General features: G+C 43.1%; 1 protein-coding gene across 4 annotated transcripts in view; it reads right to left on the reverse strand.

Annotated features, from left to right (window-relative positions):
- Sorbs1 (sorbin and SH3 domain containing 1) overlaps window positions 1-23370 on the reverse strand; it is a 226129-nt gene that overhangs the window by 140571 nt on the left and 62188 nt on the right. For all 4 annotated transcript variants that reach the window (XM_060389143.1, XM_060389165.1, XM_060389157.1 and 1 more), the window contains exon 2: window positions 21797-21881. The gene's annotated coding sequence lies outside the window, so the exon portion shown is untranslated. The remainder of the gene's footprint in view (window positions 1-21796; window positions 21882-23370) is intronic.

Consider the following 23370-nt stretch of genomic DNA (forward strand, 5'->3'; position numbering starts at 1 on the left):
AGTTCTATTCCAACTAATGCCCCTGAGTTCTAGAGTTCTGCTTATAGCACCCAAACAGATCTGTGGGAGGACACCATTATCCACACTATACCATGCATAGCTTCCCAGGTAGAAGAATGAAACAATCAACAATTGTTTGCTACCTTTTTTTTTAACAACTAGTTCTCAGAGACTAAGCAATTCAGCCTGTCAAGTGGGAGGACCTCCAAAATCATGGATTGAAAGAAAAAAAAAAGCAAGGCTAAAAATATGATCGAGGGTGTGACAGCATCTGCGTGGGGAAACTCAGAGGTACTTCTGAATGTAGAAGACAGCTCCAGGACAGAACGCAAGAAAGTGTGTGCCAGGCTGCCTCTGAAGAGGACTATCCAAATACAGGACAGGCAGATTTACTTTTTACTGCAGATACTTTTTAAATTTTTAATTTTTATACATGATCACATACCATCTCCAAAGTAAAATTAATTTTCAGTGAGGTGGGTAAGTCAAGTCAAAGTGATGAGAGTAGTCTATGTTAAAAATCCTTTGGAGAGATGGCTAAGCAGTTAGTTAAGAGCACTTGCTGCTCTTGCAGAGGCCCCAGGTTTAGTGGCTCACTAACACCTATGACTCCTGTTCCAAGGGACTAGAAGTCCTTTTCAGGCATCCGAGGGCATCTGAACACATGCAGTGCACATACATACACTCAAACCCACACACATGCACATCAAATAATAATAAATCTCATTTTTAAAGGCATGTTCTAAAATATCTTTTCCACTTCCCATAAAGAAATAAACAATTTCCAGCAAGTTTTCACAGAGAGATTCTGAATGTTCTAAACTGGAAAAAAGAAAAAAAATCCACTGGCTTTCTTCAAGCAAGACACTTTCATTAAGATGTCATCAACAGGGCTAAGAAAGTAGCTCAGTGGCAGAATACTTACCCGACATGTACAAGGTCCTGAGCTATCTCCCCAGCATGCAATAGACAGACAGACAGACAGACAGACAGACAGACAGACAGACAGATAAAAATGAATGAATGAGGGCTGGAGAGATGGCTCAGTGGTTAAGAACCCTGGCTGCTCTCCCAGAAGAACCAGGTTCAATCCCCAGCATCCACATGGCAGCTCACAACTGTCTGTAACTCCTGTTCTAGTAGATCTGACGCCATCTCACCAATGCACATGAGATAAAATTACATAAATTATAAAAATGAAAATAGATGGATAAATAAATAAATAAATAGGTTGTGGTGTGTGTGTGTGTGTGTGTGTGTGTGTGTGGTGGGAAGGTAGCAAGAAAAAGCACATCATTGTTTTGCACACAGTGGAAGTGCTAAAAAATGTAAATGAAGACAGCAGTTAATGACCCAGCATAAGCACCGAGCAGCTAAAATAGAAAAGTGTATGTCACCTTCATGACACCAAAGAAACAGAGTCTCTCATGTCCTGCAAAACATGCCTGGCATCTTGTCTTGCCAAATTTAAACAGGGGTATTATTTTTAAGCTACTATAATTAGTTCCCATTTGTCTATGAATCAGCCTTCATGAGGCAATAGCATCTAAGCCCATCAGATGAAACACGAGGCCACATCATGTCTGTTTATTATTTTGAAAAGGGAGGGTGCCAAGTTTCCTGCAACACCCAAGTCAAACACTGAAATTCAGAGGACAGAATGTCCCGCTGTCCACGTTTGAAGATAGGGATATATTTTCATCTAATACATCAGGTTCAGCTGGCAACAGGAAGGAATTGAATTCCAGAGGCCCAAAATAGGGCTCTTTCACCACTCATATAGGATAATGTGTTTTAATACATTATGTCACAGCATTTTTTAAGGTGTCCATTTTGTCAGCAAACATGAAAAATGTTTAAAGACGTACAAGTGACAGGAAATCAGCAAATGTTTTAAAGATGTTTTTGGTGGTGATGGCGTTGTTTTATCCCTGAACACACTGATTTCCTTAGTTTCTCAGGGCTTCAACCCCAAGCATGAAGGCACAGAGTAACAGAACTTTCTTATTAGGGTTTTTCCAAAGGGTGGGATATCTGAAGTCCGTCTTACAATACAACAGACTCTTTTGGTCTTCAAAGCAAGTCCAGCCAGAGAAGAGACACTAAGACCAAAGAGCTAGCTACCTTGGTATGCCCCAGAGACCCCCATTAGAGGCCAGAGGCTCCAAGTCACAGCTGATAGGGACATCAGATAGCAACAGCACCATAGAGAACAGCACAAGAAACTGGGGTAGGAGGAGGTAGCACAGAAGAGGAGGCAGGCTCTGTGCTCATCAACACATTTGTGGTATGAAAGGCTTAATATTTTCATGTACAGCCATCTGCCTGCACAAATGGGTACAGGTGCGCCTGCAGCTATTTTTAAAGCAAGTACATGGGTTCTGGTCCCAGATCTGCGATTACTAGCCACTATTCATTTGGGGAAATGTTTTAACCCATTAGAACATTGGATATCTCCCCTATGCAAAAACAACAACAAACAGGGGCTAAGAGAGTTGAAGCCCAGGGTCAAACCAAAATTCTGAATTCTGAAAACCAAAACTGTGTGTGTGTGTGTGCACGTGCTTACTGATTATTAAATGCTTTGAAATCACAGGCATGGAGTGCTATCATAATTCTTACTTTTAACAATCCTCTGGTAAGGGTACCATTATGTACTCCTTCTCACAGATAAAGGCCCAGAGAGGTTTAGCAACTTTCCTGGGCTACACACCTAATAGATTTTGAACTTCAGCAGCCTAGCTCCAGGACATATGCTAATGTACACCACCCTATGCAAGCCTGCTATTGTCATCATCATATTACGATCACCCTTACATCAATCCCAATTTCACAAACGGGAAAAATGAGGCTCAGAGGTAGGTCACAGCCAAGATCACAAAGCTGGCAAGTGGCCAGGATTTGAAATCCAATCCACATGACTTCCAAACACGTACTCTCAACCAGTGAACAAACTTCAGTCCACAGATACCTACTTTGCATCAGCCCAGCTGATGGTCTGAAAAAAAAAATTTTAAGATAGAAGGTAGCCTCTTCCTCCAGGAGCTGAAAGATTTTTCACGTCATTTCTAGGCCAGATCATCCCTTCCCACACTTCTGGGGCAAAGTCCAAACCAGCCACAAACAGCCTGTGCCCAGTGATTGCTGAGGCCAGCCAGCAAAGATGATGACGACAGAAATACTGCAAATGCTGAGCTATGGCTTCCAAGCGGAATGAGACAAGTCAGTTTGGAGGGAGAAATGCTGTACAGGGCAGAATGCTATCAATGTCCAAAGCACTGTGAACAGGTATGTCCTATCTCAGTGTGCGTGTGGGGGGGGGACACATTCTACTTACTTATTCATTTTAACTAACCTTTCAACTCAAAGCTTCTACTTGGAATTTCCTATAGTGTCATCCTAGAAGGCAAGGATTAGGTCTGATACTCTTGACTGTCCTCCACACAGTGGTTCTGCCTAGCACAGTGCCTTGCAGATAAAAGGCCACAATCCATCTTGGTTGATTAGACTGATGGAACAAGATGGTTTTCTCTGCTATGGAAGTGTTGCCAAGCAGCAGTCTCTGCACTGCTAAAATGACTATGTGAGAATCATTTTAATTAGCACCCTCATTGTTTGTATGCAAATGCACATTCCTAAAGTGGGTTCTTTAAAAAGCTTTCCTTAAACCTCGCCTTACTGTGATTTGCCTCTTTAAATCCTTTTCCATAGACAGTGAAGAGATCAATTTCAATAGAGCCAGAGTCTTAATGATTCCAGATCTCTAACAATAGAGTTGAACTTCTTTTCTCTACTAGGCCAGCTCAGAGTCTCTTCTTAGACTTAGTCATTCCAAAATGAAATGGGTCCCAAGCTGCAGAACAGCAGACCAGTGCCTGGACTGAGGGGCTGAGGGATCACCACTGATTCTCCAACCCCCTCTCTTCCCTTCCTCACACACTCCCCACTCTCAGGCTACTGAGCATTCTGTACCAGCCCATCCCAAGCTTGTTCTTTCCCTTGGCTTCTGACCTGGGCGTCCAGAAGCCCTGGGCCTGTGCCTCAGCTCAGGGAGAGGCCCACATGCTCTGGGAACATTCAACCACAGTGGAATTGTCAGTGGACCAGCCTGAACCAGCCCAGCCCAGCCCTGGGTGGGAGTCCAGAGGGACAAGTCATCTGGGGAGTAAGGGTGTGATGAAAAGTTCTGGGTGGTCAGCAGGGCTAGATCCTGAAGGAGATCATTACCTCTGCCCTGCATGGCTGTAACAGGCAGCCCAGAGAGCCAGCCACAAATCTGGAGGGAAGAGGAAAGTAAGATGCTGAGTTCTTGGAAGGGAAGGAAGTAGGGAATTCAAGTTTACGTGAGCTCAGGAGGGTAGGGGGTAGAGGAGAGACCTTTGGTTCAGAGGGGATTGGAAGGCTGAGAGCTGCAGAACTCTGGGAGGTGCTTTCAAAGCACTCCTAGCACTGGAACGTACTATTTGTGTCTGGGCCATAGTAAAGGGAGCGGAGTAGAAGCTGAACAAAGTGCTTTGAGAAAAGATAAGGCCGCGGATGAGTTAAAACAGTGCCATACGAGTAACCTTCAGGACTGAGGGACTATGTGTGAGCCCCGCAGCAACAGCTTTGGGTGTTGTTTCTCAGGTGCTCCACTGTTTCCGTTTTTATAAGACTGGGTCTCTCACTTGCTTGGCCACTAAAGCAGATGAGGCTGGCTGCTCAGCAAGTCCCAGAGATCTGGTCTCTGCTTCTCCAGGACTAGGATTGTTAGAAGGAGTCACTCTGCCTAACTTTTTTTTTTTCAACTTTATTTTATGCGCATTAGTGTAAAGGTGTCAGCTCCCTTGGAATGGGTATTACAGACAGTTGTGAGCTACCATGTGGGTGCTGGGAAATGAACCCAGGTCCTTTGGAAGATCATACAGTGCTCTCAACCACTGAGCCATCTCTCCAGCCCTCCGCCTAACTTTTGATGTGGGTTCCAGAGATGGAACTCGCGTTCTTGCAGGCACTGTACCATCTGAGCTGCCCCCTCCCCCAGCCTTCTCACAGTGTTTAACTTGTTCTCTTAGTAAGAAGAAAGGCCAAAAGGTAACAAGGATGCTGAGGGAGCTACTGCAGTGTAAGAAAAACTTGCCATGCTATTCCTATCCCCTCCAGCTACAAGAAGGATCTTTCTGGAAGGAAAAAAACCATGAGAGCAATGGAGACAGAAGGCAGGTGTGGAGCTAGGCCAGCTACAGTTCCCTGAGGAATGGCAGGTTTTCAGGTCCATCAGATCCTTGGCAGTGAAAATGACAACAACTGCCACTGATGTATCACTGTCAGCAATCCTTCAAAAACCTCCAGGGTGAAGAACAGTGTTGAAAGAAGGTTCTAGAAGCATACCAAGAAGTCTCACATCAGCACCCAGAACAGGTCTACCCTAGAAAATTAAATAAAGACCTAAGAAAATCAAACACTGACTGCCATGAACTGGCACATGGCCACTATGAATGCTTACAGAGCTAATAAGTTGCCTTTTAAGATTAGATTTATTTGACCAATAGTTAAGATGAGTGTGACATCACGTGTGACTTGAACCCATCTTTAACAGGACTCCATAATCTCCTTGTGAACATGATAATGGAACTGTCAGCAATCCAAGAGACAACTAAGCTATCATCCCTTAAATATCACCATCCTGCTGAGGCATCTGAATTTAGCCCTGTCTTGTACATTTTAATAGGTAACGTGTGTCTACAGATGACCAACTGAGGGAAGGATCACTACTCTGCTACATCCTGTAACTACTGGACTGTAAAATGTCTTCACAGGCTTTTGTTTTTAATAACTTTTTTTTTTAAGATTTATTTATCCATTATATATGCAGTGTTCTGCCTGCATGTACACCTGCACGCCAGAAGAGGGCAACAGATCTTACTACAGGTGGTTGTGAAGCACCATGTGGTTACTGGCAATTGAACTCAGGACTTTGGGAAGAACAACCAGTGCTCTTAACCTCTGAGCCATCTCTCTAGCACCGTCTTCACAGGTTTTAAATGAATTAAGCCCAATATGGTAAAATTAAACATGAATAAACATAAAGTTTACATGTAGCAGGAGAACCTGGGAAGCAAGAGCATTTCCACAGACCACTAGCTTACAAGAAGAAATGGCAAAGTCTTAGATACACCTAGACCCTTATCATGGCACCCAGAGAGGCTCACTTCATCACACAGTTCTAAGGATATTCTTGCCCTCCACCATAGCCCCCTCTAACTGTCCCATCTGTAACCACAGTTCCCTATTACCACATGGAAAAATTAACACGTGCCTGAAGGAGGGCTAGAGTCTGGAGCCCAAGGATGACTGCTGCCTACAACAGCCCTTCAGGTCCCAGCCTAGGAAGTTTCTAGGGGTTGCAGCCTCTTAGAACCAATGCTGACTGGTTTGTCTCAAGGTTTCAGAGCGTCACTCTTGAAACCAGGCTGTGTAGGAGCTCCTGTGGGCAGGAGAGGGAAGGGACTGTCAGAAGCTCTTTAAGTTTTGTGACACATTGCTCACCCAGTGACCTATGACTGACAAGTTATGATTTCTGAATGGAAATGCCTGGCTGAACTTCTTACTTAGCTCATCAGTCAGAAAGGCACCTTTGGAGTTATTTTTTCCAAGGAAGGGGACGTCCTTGGAGGAAACAAGCAAACGCCAGGCAGAGAATATAGAAAATAAGATCCTTCCTGACACAGCCCAAACCCTTAGCTGATGCACTTCCAGCTCAGTGCCTGGAACTCGGGACCAAGCCAGGGAGGACCTGACACTACCAGGTGGCTAGAAGCCAACAAGGTCTAAAGTGGCTTCAGAAATCCCTAAGACCAAAGATGCTGGACTTCTGCCGAGACATGGGATTTCTAAATCCTGTGAGCTTAAAGGTCACTGTACATAGTGTAGTTCTTACTTAAAAAAAAAAAAATAGGCAAAAAGGAAATGCATACAGAAATGCCTAGGAAAATAATGCTGTAGCGCTCCATAAGAAGTGAAAGGCAGCCAGGCACAGTGGCTCATGGCTATAATCCCAGCACTCAGGAAGCTGAAGCAAGAGGGTTGGAATCCCATGCCAGCCTGGGCTACAGGATGAGACCCTATCCCAGCAAACAAAATCAAAAGCAAAAGAAGCAAAAGGCTCTGATCTCCAGAGACTTTCCAAAGGGGTGAGGGAGACAATTTTAGCCATCTACTATTTGGTTAGTTACCAAAGGATCCTAAAGGTTCAAACCAGTCGTGTCAACGGCCAACTCTGTACTGACCTTCAGTACTTGTGATCAGTGGTGACAGGGAGCTCAATGAGCCATGGTGATTTGGAATCAACAACACAAAACTGTATAATCATCCACGGCTAGGCAGTAAAGGAACGAGCCACACCACATCCTCAGTCAGGCAGAAGATTTGATAGACAGACATGGTAAAGTCATGTTGTCCAGAAGCTTCGGAATAAGCTGTGAGCAGAAAAATATCCAAGCAGGCATTTCTATTCATCTCCCCTCATATCCCACTTCCTAGGGCGGGTCTGGAAACAAACAGAGTCACTTTTTGCACTGACACAAAAGTGTCCTGCTGCCTCCTCCTTGCTTTAAGGCTTGTCAGATGAAACCTCCTCTGTGAGCTGTTCTTCAACACATGCAATGTGGAGACAGGAGTTAAGTGAGAACAGCGAGGACAGGTGAAAGCAAAGGCATGGGATACGACACCACCAGTCCTGAACGTGCAATTCTTCTATTTACTTAGCAACGGTTGCTGACACTTACCAAGCCCAAAGATAAACCAGGACAAACTCGGAAAGGGAAGGGGAAGCAGTGAGGTAAGGGCTGCTAAAAACCTGGCACCATGCAGAGGAAAAGCTCTTAGCATTGTCAGGACACTCTTTCCCTCCCCAAGAGGAAAATCAGAGGCCACAACACTCTCAACAGTTGCTGTAGCCAAGCAGTAAGCAGAGACGGAAAGCTACCATCTTCACACACAAATGCATTTGCAAACCATCATGGCACGGTGCACTGGGAACAAGAGGAGGGGAATCTGGGTCCTTGTTCTACCTGGAACTAGCTGGGAGATGTAGGTCTCTGCAAACTATACAATGAATGAGCTAAGGGGCTGAAAAGATGGCTCAGTGGTTAAGAGCTTATACTGCTTTTGCAGAGACCTGATACTGATTCCCAGCAGCCATGTCCAGCTCCGGAGAATCCAACCCTCTTCTGCACACCAAGGAGACCTGCACACACATGCACATCTCACACACCGATGCACACAGATCCACATAATTAACAGAATGAATGAGTTAGAGTTGCTAATCTCACGGTTCCCTTGCAGCTCTAACATTCGGTTTACTACCATTGTGTAGGGAAACACACATTCACCCAGTGTGTGCTGTGCTCTGCTAGGTACATGGACAGTCTTACTCCCAAGGAAACTGACAATCCACAAATATGAGAGGCTGGAGGCAGCCTGGACAATGCACCTGTCTGCACACAGGGTGAAGAGTTGTAGCAAAAGAGCAGAACAAGAAGTAATTGTCAACAATTTACCAGGAATGAAGCCTAGGCCAAGACAGGAGGTAGGAGTTAAGTAGGCCAAAGGGAAGGAAGAAAGGGGGCCCAGGGCAGCTCATCTGGGAAAGTGTCAGGCTAAAGAAAGGCAAAGAAACCGTATGTCCAAAAGAATTCATGACATGCCTCATAAGAGGAGACCTGAGAGATAAAGGGCCTTACATGCCATGCTGGAAAGAGCAACAGGCCAGCATTACTCAGCCCTTATCTCTCCTGCTGTTCACCTCAAAGGCTCCCTAGACGGCCACCTCTCAGAGTCACAAACAGTTATCACACCAGATCTACTTAAACCAACAGCACAGCAAATACCTAGCTCCTGCCCCAGACCTAGACTTTCAAATTTGCCAAGTCTCAGCTGACTTCCTGAACAGCCACACTGCACCTGCTGGCCTGGTGGCTTTCTCTCAGGCTCCCAGAGGCCTGCTTTCAGCTCTTATGCTGCTCCTGGTGCCTAACCCACACCAGCTGTCCTAAATAGTTTCCATCTTCCTCAAAGCCACAACCACATCCCACCTAGACACTTTCACACTTAGAAGACAATCTTTGCTCCCTCTGTTCTAGGGAATGGATATCCAGCAAAAATTTCATGGTAATACTCTCACTCTGCCCACCATGCCCATGTTTGGCCCAGACAAAGCCACAGGGCTCTCTGTTTACAAGTACTGAAAAAAGTAGGGTGGTTATTAAAAAACAGAAGCAATAAATATTTGGCGGTTCTTGCCTAGGCGGAAAGATCAGGAGCTGAAGGCCATCAAGGACTCAGACTCAAAAAATGAAAACAAAGCTAACCAAATAAAAAAATAAAAACAGAAATCTAAGTCAACAAATGCTATTGACTTTTAAGTAGGCCCTGAGAGCAGCATACTTAAGTGTCATACAAATACTTCTTGCTGATATGTAAATGTTAGCCCAATAAACTAGTAAAACGAGTAAATAAATCAACACTATTGATGTTAAGAGGATATCTATAGAGTTCAAACACATGTGGCCTGGTTGGGTAATGAACCAAGAATGTAACCTAGAATTCTGCCAAGCAGATAGATCCTTTCTCAAACACAGCACCAAGCAAGGCCTCTGCAAGTCTTGATTTCCATCCTCTCACTTGCTCCATTTAAGCAACTCAAGCAGTACTGGGTCATTTTAGTGTCTACTTCTTTGCAAAACTAACACAATATATTTACTATAAAACATATATACGCTATATAATAAATTTGATATATTTTACATATATACTATGAGTTTTGTGTAATGCAGTGTGTGCATGTGGAGGTCAGACAACCTCAGCTGTCAACTTTGTTTTTTTGAAATAGTTTCTCATTCTAGAACTTGTCAAGTAGACAACTAGGCTGGTTAGCCTTTAAGCCTCAGTGATCCATCAGTCTCTGCCTTCTCAAGGGTTAGAAACCCATGCATTCATGACCAGTATTTTTTTAACACAGGTTTTGAGGATAAAACTCACATTTTTTCAATTGAAAATATTTTTTCATATTTTTTGATTCTGTTTTCCCCTTCCCCCAATCCATCCCAGATCTTTCCACCTTCTACCTACCCAACTTTAAAGTTCTTTTTCTCTTTCAAAACAAAACAAAAAACAACAAAAACCAAAACCAAGAAACACCCAAAAAATTCCACAAAAATAAAAATTAAGACAAGCAAAAGTCCAACAAAATTTTAAAAATGTCAAGACAAAGCAAAACAGAATAAAACAACCACAAAAATACTACTGAGTTCATGTTGTGTTAGCCAACTATTCCTGGGCATGGGGCCTGCCCTGAAGTCGGGCTGATATACCCAGTGAGACACCTCTGGAGAAAACTGATTTTCCCTTTGTCAGTAGGGGTCAACTTTAGATAGCTTCTTGGTTAAAGGTAGGACCCCATCTCTACTTCCTCCTCTCAATATGGGATCCCATCTGCCTTGACCCTGTGCCACCCCTGTGGCTATTACCAATCTCTGTGAGCTCATATGTGCATTAGTTGTGTTGTGCATGGAAGATACCATTTCCCTATCACCATCTACCCCCTCTTCCACATACAGCCCTGATAAAGACATCCCAGCTAGGACTGAGGGCTCTGAACTCTCTCTCTCGCTCTCTGCACACTGTCTTGTTGTGAGTGTCTGTATAAATTCCCATTCAGGACAAGAAGCTTCTCTGATGTGGACTGAGCAAGGCACAGGTCTATGGGTATATCAGTATGTCATCAGGAGTCATTTTATTGCTATATTCTTTAGCATAATTTTATACATACATACATATTATATATAATTTTATACATACATGTGTATGTGTATGTAGTCTCCCTGTAACAGTATCTCGTTTGGGTTCCATTCCATGGAGCCTTAAGTCCAATCAAAAAATGGTTGGCCATTTCTATAATATCTGTGCCACTATCCCATCAGTATAACTTACAGGCCAGTCATAGTTGTAGGTTGCAGGGTTTGTTATGGGGTGATATAGATCATTACCTTTCTCCTCCAATATCATGCAGAGTACCACAGAGTAGGAGCAAAGCTTCTAGTGAGGCAACAGCTCGGTTTTCTATAAAACTCATTCTCGTGCTGATAAGGTAAGCACTTACTGTCTGAGCTATCACCCAAGCTACACTGTGTGTTTATACAGGGGAAGGTGTAGTGTAGGTGTAGCTGTAGGAGTGTGTGTATTTATGTTTTTCTATATGTTAAGTACTCTTAGCCCATGACTGGTAACATAGGTCCAACACCTATGTTGGACATAGGTCCAACGCTCTTAGCAGCCCACATTCCCTATCCCGTGTTGATCATGTTCTATTACATTTAAGTTTGCTCTACTAAAGCATCTTTACCATTCTTTTTTTATTCTGACCAACACTTCTGTCTTATCATAGCTAAGGGACAGTATACAACTGACCTTGAACCTGTCACAAAGAAATAAAAGTATCAGCCTACATTTAAGTACTAGGTGGTCTAAGTCTCACGAGAACCAATATAGGTGAGCAGGTAGCACTGTGCATCTGTCCATAATACAAGAGAGTTAAAAGTCTGTCTGCCTGGCTCATTCCTGCACAAACGGCTAGAGAATTTCCTCCCTGGGGTGCTATTAAAAGGCTAGGTCATGTGTTGACGCACGGGAACTCCCCACTTAGTTCTCTTCCTCGTGAGTACTAAAGGGAGCCACACAGAAGACATGAGGGCTGAAGGACTGTCCACCATGACCCGGCTCTTTTAAACCTGCAGAGGCTAAAGCCTCAGGTTTCCCAGAACTTATCCCCACCCTTAAGAGGGTGCTCTACATGAACAAATGGGCACTTTGAACTATACAAGTCTCATTTTCCTATCAGGAGTAGAAGATGTACAAAGGAGGGTTTGGTGGTCCCAGGGTAGGAGGAAGGCTGGGCCTCACATGTGGCCAAGGTGAGGGTTCCGGTCTCTCTATGCCCTGCCCAGCGTAAGAGTCTGGAAAGCTCTAACTCCCAAACAAGGAGCTAAAAATAGAAAGGGCTGAGAGTTCTTTTATCTTGGCTACTATTTCATGTTCAAAGGTTTGTAAAGACTGCGTAGGGAGGGAAAGGGCACAGAAGAAACAAAAATTCTTGACCAGGACAACTCGTAAAATGTAAATGGTTCAGATTGTCCAAATAACAATTCAAGTTTTAGGTGAGGCTTGTTGTCTTTTCTTACTGTTGTGAACCTCCTGTTAACTACTGAAACGGTGGAAAGTAAAATGTTGCCAAATACCAGACAACTCTGTGTCTTGTTAAAATGCTGGCAGGGACTGGGACCTAGCTCAGTGTTATGATGTTTGCATAGCATGCATGCATGAGGCCCTGGGTTCAATCCCTAGCATTCCAATACATGATGGATGATAGAGAGACGACAGACAGACAGAGACAAGGAAATTAAACTGTGGGCAGCAGCAACAGGTAGTGAACGCAGCTGGATAAAGGGTTAAGTTCTAACGTTCTTAACAACAGAATAACTACAGTTGACAACCATTAATTAAACATTTCAAAGCACCTACTAGAGAAGACTTTGAATATTCCTAATGCAAAAAACCCATAAATACCTGGAAGAACAGAGAATCTATTCCTGGATCCTGATTATCATACATGTCACTCTTTACCCATAAACACATACAAGGATCGTTCAAATAGAAATAAGACTACATCTTTAAAACGACGGTCACTTCACCGGCGGTGGTGGCGCCTGCCTAATCCCAGCACGTGGAGAGGCAGAGAGAACCCCTGTCTAAAAAAAAAAAAAAAAAAAAAGATGGCCACTTGTATTGCTCTGTCTTACGTTTGTCCATGTATTATTAAAAAAAAAAAAAACCTAAAGATTTGATCAGCCTTTTCAAGTTCAGCAGTTTATTATATAACAGAGAAATCTAAGAATACTTAAGAGCAAACAATATAATTAGAAAATTTGTACAAAGAGTTCTAACATGGTAACCATATGAGCAAATTATACAGTTTATTATGTTTCAAAACTAACATAATGCCTTCATGTTTATAATAACATACAAAAATTATTACATTATTGCTTTCTTTTTTCGTTTCCTTTTAGCTAGATCTCTTTGAAGGAAAAAAAAACTGTACGATTTGTCCAACTACTCCAACTATTTTGTCCCTATTGTTTTAAAACTGAGTTTCCCAATTTTAAAAGCAGAAAAAAAAATGTTTTGTTGACCCTAAAGATCCCTTGATTTTTCACGATAGGATTTGAGACAAAATATTAAGTCAGGAGTTACAAAAGACAAGCCAGGGTAACCAGGGCAGGTCGCCCTAAGGACATAAAAGGACAGCAAGAAACCCCAATGCCCATGCACGAATTCCACCCGATCCTGATAGATGTTCTTGTTTTTCCAAAGCAGCTAAAAACCAAATTACATGAAAGAAAATTTCTGACTGTTAATATTCTGTCCTCCATTTCAAAACCATTTAAAATGCTGCTGCTTATGGACATCTAGCTTGCACCTGCCATGGAGGACAACATGCTCCCAAGATGACAACCTCAGGGAACAGCAGTGTCTAGAGCCATGGCTCTTGTCGGCTGGTCTCTCCATGTAATGTAAAACATATGCATAAAAAGGAGCTTTTCTCTTGGCCAGAGAAGGAACTGAAGAGGGAATAAATGAGCCTGGGAGAAAAAACAAAATTGGCTGTTAGAAAATTAAAAAAAAAAAAAACAGCAAAGGCATCTCTGCAACAGCAACTTACATAAGACAGCATTTCCGGCTTTGAGTCCATACTGGGACAGTTCTGGGAGCTACAAAATTGCACTGAAACTAGGCTGCCTTGAGCAGGGCTCTACCTAATCAGAGAGCAATCTTGGAGTGGGTGCCTGCCACTCAGAGCATCCAGAAGTGGCCACATTTAGAACTGTGTGTGACTAAGCATAACTGAGCAGGGAGTGTCACCTCCTGGAAATGTACAGGGGTTCTATATGCAGATCAGATACGTACATACACACTTAAAAGTGGTTCTTGACCCCTCCCACAAAGGTGCAAGAGCCAACACGGAATCGATCACGGCAATGGAGGCTGGATGAAGTTAATTCAACACGCACAAAAGTGCATTTATTGTTTCTTTAATCGTACCTCTACAGAAACTACTTACTTAATCAAGCTATGATGAGTAGAACAGAGATATTGTGTTTGAGGAAAACACTGAGTGAGTCATCGCTGTAGACAAGGCGGCCACAGGAGGAGGGCACTGTTATGCTGTCAGCATCAGAAGGTGCTTAATCTAAATCATTCCCCGGAACAATCAAGACGCCTTTGTCCTATGATGAGCAGTAATCACCGGACATATATCAATCTCCTTGTTCTAGTGAAAACCTCGGGGTTTATGTTCCCAAACCAGGAAAGAAAAGTTAAAAACAATGAAATAAAATAAAATACTTTATTTTATCTGTAGTTGCAATAGTCACTAAACAGGAGAAAATATCTTGTTTCTACACATGGCCAGCAAATGTGACATAATTTCCTGCTTGTTTAAAAGGGTAAAATCAAATGTATAAATCTCTTGGAAAAACATCAATATCAAAGAATGTCAGTGCTGCACAAACTGAGTTTTGGTCAGAAAATAGATTCACAAATCTCTGGTAACAGAATAAAGTTGCAGCCCTAAGAAATACTTGCAGACAATGAAAGCTGCAGAAACTACCCAACGGCAGGAAGGTGATCAGCACCATGGATTCCAGACAAGTTCTGCCTCCACATCTCTTGTCTTTGCATCAACTCACGCAAACTAGACTCTGAGCATTTTCCTATAATAGTAGAGACGGTGTGTGTGTGCATGTGTGTGTGCATTACGCACGCCTGCGTAGATTTGCACACGTGGGTACAAGAAGGCCAGCCAAAGGACACTGCCAATTGTCATCCTCTATCAGTCCCCACGTTTTCAGAGAGGGTCTCTCCCTAAACCTGAAGCATTTTCCACTCTTAGGGAGGAAGGGGGGGGTGGGTAGTGGAAGGAAGGAGAGAGGGAGAGAGAAAGGGAAGGGAGAGAGGGAGGGAGGGAGGGAATGATCTGCACAAGTGAGTGCAGGTGCATGAACACAGGGGTACATGGAGGCAGAGGACAGTATCAAGTACCATCTTCTTTTACTCTCCATATTTTCTCTGGAGATAGGGTCTCTCTCTAAATCTGAAACTTGTGGGTTTTTTCTCAGCTAATCTGGTAGCCATCGAGCCCCGGTGAAAAAGAGTTTGGGTTGTGTTTTAATTCATCTGAACTCTGAGATTAGAAACCATCAACTACAATGGATTCCAGATCTCAAGGTCTGTTCTACAGTGGTAGTAAGATTTCACTCTCCACTTGATACTCTTGCAGAGGACCTAGATTCAGTTCCCAGCACCCACATGGTACCTTACAACCATCTGTAACTCCAGGTCCAGGGGATCCGATGCCCTCTTCTGACCTCTATAGGCACCAGGCATGCACAAGGTACGCAGACATACATGCAGGAAAAACACTCACACATACAAAATAAGATAAGTAAATCTGCTTTTTTAATTAAGATTTTGCTCTAAACCATGTGGCGAAGTTCAGTTGAAATGACCTTATCTGTGAGCCAGATCATGGCAACTAAACCACACCTAGAAGCCTGAGTTGCCAAAAGCAGTTAAATAAAATGTTCACTAGTTATACCCTTCTAGCTTTTCAGAAATCAAAAACAAGGGAAGGAATGACATACCCCATACATATAAAACTTTGACACTCAAGTTATGAATCCTTGTGGGGATAGAACAGAAATAAACTTGAAGACCTAAAAAGACAACAGGCACTGAGAACAAGCAATGATAAAGTGAGCATGAACAGTTAGAGACCAAGAGATAAAAGAAGTTAAACTCTCCCAGATAAGTAAGATCAAATGGATGCTACTGCAGTCCTGTGTAAAGATAATAAGGAATGCAGCAAGCACGAAGTACCAAGCAGAACATAGTGAAAGTTTTACTCCCTCTCCCACATCACTGCTCTCCCCACCAGAAAAAAAAAGAAAAAAAAAAACAAAACAAAAAAAAAAAAACAAAAAAAAAAACTTGAGGAAGATGTCACTTCAAAATGTATTTTTTAAGGCCGGGCATGATGGCACACACCTTTAAACCCAGCACTTGGGAGGCAGAGGCAGGTGGATTTCTGAGAGTTCAAGGCCAGCCTGATCTACAAAGTCCAGGACAACCAGGGCTGTTACACAGAGAAACCCTGTCTCAAAAAATACCATCTACCTACCTACCTACCTATCTGTCTGTCTGTCTGTCTACCTATATTAGATTATTATTTTATATGTACATCTGATGTATAAATGTGGGCATGTCTGTGGAGTCCAAGGAAAACTGTAGAGCTAGTTCTCTCCTTTCACCTTTGAGCAGGTTCCAGGGATCAAGCTCAGGTTGTCAGGCTTGCAAAGCAAGTGTTTCCCAGGTAGGCCACCTACTACTGTCTTAAATGCTCTATTACACTTAATCTCCAGGGACATGGGAATATACCATACTTTTTAAAATCCTTGGATCACGTACTAAAGAACAAAACAAAGCAGAAACCCTCCCCAATAACTGCCAGTAAGTTGAACTGGCTACATTTTCATTAAGTTTAGACTCTATGAGAACAGAAGACATGAAAAGCAAGGTTGATGCCCACACCATGAAAGCCACTCCACTGGAGCTTTTGCTGGCTATCACCACTATCCAAGGCAGCATGCCACATAGTTCACACACACCCTCCCGAGACCAGGTGTACCAGAAGCTCATTCTGAATATTTTTCCCTAAAAACTTGGCATCTTCAAGCACATGCCCAAACAAGTCATGCGCCTGGGATTGAATAAGCCAGTTGTGAAACACTGCCATCACCCTGCCCCTCAAAGGCTTTCTATGCAAGCATCTTCTCCCCATCTTCAGGGCTGAGCAGGCCAGGCAGACTGAAGGAAGGAAACTCTGGCTCTTCAGCAGCCTTGGGTTTAGAAGTAGAGGTATCCTGAAGGTAGACAGGCTTTAAAACACATAATGACAGGAAAGGGGCAAGAAAGGTCCATGGAAGCTGGAGAAAGCCCAAAGAAATGTACAAATAGCCTGAAATGGGTACACTAAAGAGACCAGTGAGATCTTGAGGAAGCTTAGTAGGTGATTCACAGGAAATGGTGAATGAAACTGGCACAGAGCAGCTGCATTTCATGCCAGAATCTCAGAAATAAGATGAAAATATATGAGATTTAAAACTGGCTCTCTCCAATGAGTATTTGGTGCATAAGGAATATGGATGATGAATAAACCCCACATATGTGCACTGCAGTTATATTTATTCTGCTTTTTATGCTAGAACATTTGTTTGTTATTTTGAGGATACCTTAAAAGTTACTGTGGTCCTATGCTGCCTTTTACCCTTCTTCATTGGATTTTAAAAATTATTTATTTTTAATAATGTGTATAGGTACGTGTCTGTGTGGACCCATACACGTGTGGGTGCATTAAGAGGTCAGAGGTGTCAAATTCCTCTGTGACTGGACACAGAAGCAATTTTAAACCCTCTAATGTAAGTTGTAGGAACTGAACTGGGGTCCTCTATAAGAACAGAGGACAGTATTTTTTGTTAACTGCTGAGCCACCTCTCCAGCTCCTTTTCATCCAATTTTATCACTTCTTTCTGTGAAAATTAACTGACTTTCAGAAATGTTTTACATGCAGTGGGCCTTCAGTTTATCACTCTTAGATAACATAATCATGGGATGGAAGAAATCTGAAGGGTATGAGCAGTAAATTAAAGTCAGTCACAAATAGAGCTTGCCAAAGCTCCAGCCCGTATAAAAACCAGTGCAGTTTACAGGTTATTGGCAAAGGACACCGGGTCTTTCTGCCTGCCAGACAAAAGCACAGTCAGGTGCCAAGTGCACAAATGCAGCTTATGAATTCTCTCAGCAAACCAGATTTTAAATTGTGCAAATCTAGAATAACTTTTCTTGATTTGAAGAACTCAATGTTGCAGCTTTTTATACAAGGTGAGGCTTTGTTACAATTTTCATCTTTAACTCATTTGCATATTCATAGGAAAGTGGAATCAAACCATATTCTCTTGCCTGTGTCCTTAGTTTTACTTCTTTAAAAAAAATTCATTTCGTGTATGTAGTGTAGACACATGTGTGTTCTGTGCACTTGTCACAGTGTAAGCAGACAGAAGATAATCTGAGGGAGTTGATCCTCTCCTTCCACCATGGGGGTCCAGAGAATCAATCTCCAGTTGTCAAGCTTAGCAGCAAGTGCCTTTACACTCTGAGCCATCTCACCAGTCCTTAATTTACTTCTTAGATTTTATCCGGAAAATTGACCCTTTGTCTTTTTCTCTGTCAAAATCCTACACATCTCTCTCTCCCTGAATGGCCTCATCTAGTGTTAGGTTTAAAATCCATCTAAAGCTGATGAACCTCAGATATCATTTCTAGCCTTGGGCAACTTTAATCTCTACGAGAGTGCCAAACGGACATTTTAAAATTAATATGGCTCAAATGAAACTTTTTTCTGAGTGTCATATAGTCCAGTCTAGCCTCAAAACCACTACAGCTGAGGTTGACCTTGAACTTTTGCCTCACCTCCCAAGTGCTGGGATTAAGTCTATGTGGTGCTAAGGAATGAGACCCAGAGTTTTTATGCATGTCAGGTAAGTACTCTTATCAACAGAGGTACACCTCCAACCTTGAAACCAAGTTCCTAGGGTCCCTTTTTGTTCCCCAGTTCAATAAGTAGTGGCATCATTTACCCAGCCCAAAATCATAGCTTACTTTGACTCTTCCCTTTGCTCAGATCCCACACTGAACTGCAGACTCTATCTTCAAAGTATCACCTTACCATCACTCTGTGGTCCAGGCCACACCTCCACCCATTGCCTGGCAACTGACAAGGTCTCAAAAGTTACCCCAAGTATCCTCTTGCCCTCATTTCTATTATCCATTCAGGATCCTAAAGAATGGTTTTAAAGTACAGGGTCACATCAACAATTATACTCAAACTTCTCCAGTACAACCCAGTCCCTCGGAGTAAAACCCAAACTCTTTATCATGGCCTATACCACCTACACTATCACCTCATTTCATATCACTCCCTCCTTAAGCCACCTACAGCCCAAGTCCAGCCAAACTGGCCAACTTCCTGTTCCTCCACCATGCCAAGCGCAGCTCATGTCAGGTTTTGCCTTTTTCCTTGCTGGTCCCTCTGTGGACATTTCTCCCCAAACCCCTTTACTCTATTCAGGTCTCTATAGAACTCCCTCTCTTCCCTCCTCCTCTCACTCTCCCACTTCGTCTTATTTTTTCCATATCCCTTATTATTCACTGAAATTACATCTTATACTTAGCTTATTTGTTGGCTCCATTCACAACCTCATATGGTACTGCAGCAAGTGAGGCATGCAGAAACATCAGCAGCGTTAGAGTTCGTGTTCTTATTTGTCATCAAATTGCTCAGGCCTAAGCAGCAGAGAGGAGCAAACACAGCCCACCTGGTGAACAGCTAACCCCCAGTATCCAGAACAATGCCTTGCCATGGAGCGGGCATAAACACGTGTCTGCTGATTGGATTAAATGTTCATCCTCTTCCCTAAAGATTCCACAATAAAGTCTTCTTTCTACCTGATGGGATTCAAGACAGGACCCAAAATTCCCAACATGCTCCCTGAGAGCAGTCTACAAAACGAGTCTCTGTGGTTGAGTTGGATTCCTGGTCCTGGGCCTGACTGTCCCAATAACTGTCCTTGCTTCCAACTACAAGACCCAGCCAGCTCCTCGAGTCATTGTGTCATTAAGAGTTGCCTCACTGGGTCACAAGAGCACTTGATCCATGTGATGGGAGTGTAACCAGGCAGTGTCATTAAACAGGTCAGATTTTCTCCACACAGTGGCCAGAATCAAATGTGTGGGTCACACAGCTTCCCCGGCTCCTGGGGTCCTTGTCCTCCGCAGTACACTGGACACCTTCACTGTGCACCAGCCATCACCTGGGTAACCATTCTTAGCTGAGCACTAAACACAAGGTTGCCATGGGCATGTTTTTACTTATTTCATCTGCTATAGAGGCAGGATATTTGCCTGCTGCAAAGGACAAGTTTCTCCCATAGAACACAAAATGATCTGATCACAAGTTAACATGAAGGTAACTGTGAAATGCAATCTATTCATCATAAATACAGACATACATACATACATATATAAGCAAACCATACACAGAGCTACGCAACGGAAAAATTAGTTGTCTCAAACTGAGTCTCACTGGATACATAAACCATTATTTATGGGCAGGCCCTATGACCAGCAGTAGATGGCCAACACAAAGTGAACTCAATGGTATTTTTAGGTTTTTGTTTCATAATGCCAAGTCTTTTGCTTATATATTACAGTTTCCGACTTTGTGTCTTTATAAGATTTTGTTGAACATGAACGTGAATGTCTCTGCATCTGCAAGGCTTTCTTGTGTTTTTTTCTTTGGCTATTTTTTGCCTTGTTCCTATGCCAGTTTGATTTTTGTTGTTATTGTTTTATTTTATTATTTTTTAGATGTTTGGTTGTTTTCTGAAGAGAGGAAGGGTATGGATTAAACTCGGGGAGGAGTTGGGGAGGGGAAACTATAATCATATTTTGTATGAAAAATATTTTTATCTAAAAACAAAAATCAAACAACAATTTAAAAAATAAAATATATAAGGAAAATAAAGCAGAACTAGAGTGGTAAGAACAAGCTTTAAAAAAAATGCAAGTATCTTTAAGAACCACCCTAGAGGTCTCAGAAAACAAGTATTTAAAAAACCCATGTTACCAGCCTATATATAATGAGAGGATAATATCTAGTTATCCGCATTTAATGTGTTAGTTAACTCAGACATGGCAGGCTGTAGAGTCTTGTCTCCCAGGATTAGCAGATAAGGAAGGACACGAGCATCACAAAGCCAGGCAGGAAGACTCCATCCAGCCCTGGGCTGCAGTGACCTGGGTGCAGCAGCTGTTTCTTCTAGCTAGTTCTGAGAAGCTTGGAAAGGCTACTTAAAGTAATGAAGTGTGTGAGAGAGAAGTGAGCTGCAGGGTATTTCAGAACGCCACAGTATTATACTGTATCTTCCCAACTGCTCGCTCTCTGGGAAGTACTTTCACATACATCATCTCCTTCAGTCTTCAAAGCAAGCAGCCCTGCAGCGTAAACAAGGCAGGAGACGCTCTGCCATTTGGAACCCCTGAAATCACACAGTTATTGTAGCTCCCACAGCAAAAGCGGCAGAACCTCGCTCTGCCTACACTCAGCTGTGGCGGTGAGAATGAGAATGTCCCCCATAGGCTAAGAGGTTTGAATGCTTGGGCCCCAGTTGGTGGCATTGGATGGACAGGTTTAAGAATTGTGACTGCCTCAGGAAGTGTGTCAGTGTGGGAAGCCTTTGACGTTTCAAAGCCACATGCTGCTCCCAGTTCACTCTGTTTCCTGCTACTTGTGGTTGGTGGTGGGAGTTCTCAGCTGTTCCTGATACCATGCTGCCGGCTGCTGCCATAATTCCCTGCCACGATGTGCGCTTATTCCTCTGGAATTGTAAGTCCCGGTAAGCCCTCCCTTTCTAGAAGCTGCCTTGGTCATCATGGTGTTTTATCACAGAACAGAAAGGTAACTAACACACCAGCCTATAGACTTTCTTCCATGGAGAAGAGATGAACATATTATCTGCAAGTCACAGTGCATGGTCAATGTTTCCCTTCACTGCAACAGGAGGGAAAAAACAAAACATGTATTCACCAGTGTTTGCAGGTGGTATGGAGACACATTGGTCCTGAAGCTCTGGGCAGCGAGGGTCTCAGGGTCTTCCAATGGATGCCAACTCCTGAAATGACACATAAAACATCATGAGCAAACCACAAACACACTGGCCCTCCCCCAGGAGGCTCATCTCAACCCAACTGCCAGGCACCCGACTCAGGCCCAAAGCCCTCATGCTTCTCATTCAACATAAACCTCTGGCTCAGTCACATTTCCAATAACAAACCCATAATCTTCAGTTCACGTGTAAAACAGTTCCCACAACAGTGACTGGATCTCAGGTACAAGGAAGTTCTACAACAGGTCATAAATGGAAAGCAAAGGGTCATTCAGCCTGCAGAGGCACACTGCACCTGTTCACATATCTTGGAATTCTGAGACTGAAGTTAAAACTCAGGAATGCCACAAAAAACCTCAGGCATTTTGGGCCTGAAAAATTCTTGCTACATAAGCCTGAGAAACTAAGTTCAATCCTCAGAAACCACAGTAGAATGAGAGAACTCTCAAACATTGTCCTCTGACCTCCATATGTACACACACACGCACACACACACACACACACACACACACACGCAATAAATTAAGATGATAATGATGATAATAAGCTTCACCCTTTTGGCTTCTCTTTAAAAGCCAAACAAATCAGAAGATCTGTAAACAGAGCTGACATTAGTGCCAGACAGAGGCCAGTACGCAGCCGTCACCCTTTATAAGCAGGCTTGCACACTCTGAGTACCAACCCCAGCATTCTGTGTTTTCTCTACACAGAAAACCCTCATTTGCCTCTACTTTTGTACAGAACCTGGATCAGTTCCCAGCACCCACAAGACAACTTGTAACCATCTGTAACTCCAGTTCCAGGGGAACAGAGGCCCTCATCTGGCCTCCAGGGGCACTGTAAGCATGTGGTGCACATATGTACGTGCTGGCCTATACTCATAAATGAAAATAAATTTTTAAAGTGAAAAACCCAAGGGCTGAAGGTGTAGACAGCTTCCCTAGGGCGTGCAGGGCCCTGGGTGCGATCCCCAGCTCATTCCCAAAAGTAAACACAAAAGGACACGAATATATATATAGATAGATATATACATACATACATATATATATATATATATATAGAGAGAGAGAGAGAGAGAGAGAGAGAGAGAGAGATGCTTATGTGTAATGATACCAGCATTGTAATACATTAGTAGCATTCAGCTTTAAGGTGGTAAGAGTTATTTATATCATTCTCTCAAAGAATTTATTGATTGGTTCACTGAGCTCCTATTACATACCAGAAAGCATGAGGTGTCAGAGATAGCAAGTCAGCACAGCCCTTCAGTTGTCCTGAGAAAAAGGCTGGTCTAGGCACTCTGAAGGGGAATGCTCAGGAGGTGCAGGAGCACTGGGCAGCCACACCCAGTGCAGCAGAAAAAGAGACACTCCTTCCTAGCACAGAGGACAGGGAAGATTCCAAAGTCTGGGTGGGAGAGGGACTGAAAAGGGGAGGAATGGATCCCAGCCCCGGGACAAGGCAGGGAAAAGCAAGGACATTTGAACAGCCATCTATT

Source organism: Meriones unguiculatus, chromosome 1 (genome assembly GCF_030254825.1).
Source record: "Meriones unguiculatus strain TT.TT164.6M chromosome 1, Bangor_MerUng_6.1, whole genome shotgun sequence".
Taxonomy (NCBI): Eukaryota; Metazoa; Chordata; class Mammalia; order Rodentia; family Muridae; genus Meriones; species Meriones unguiculatus.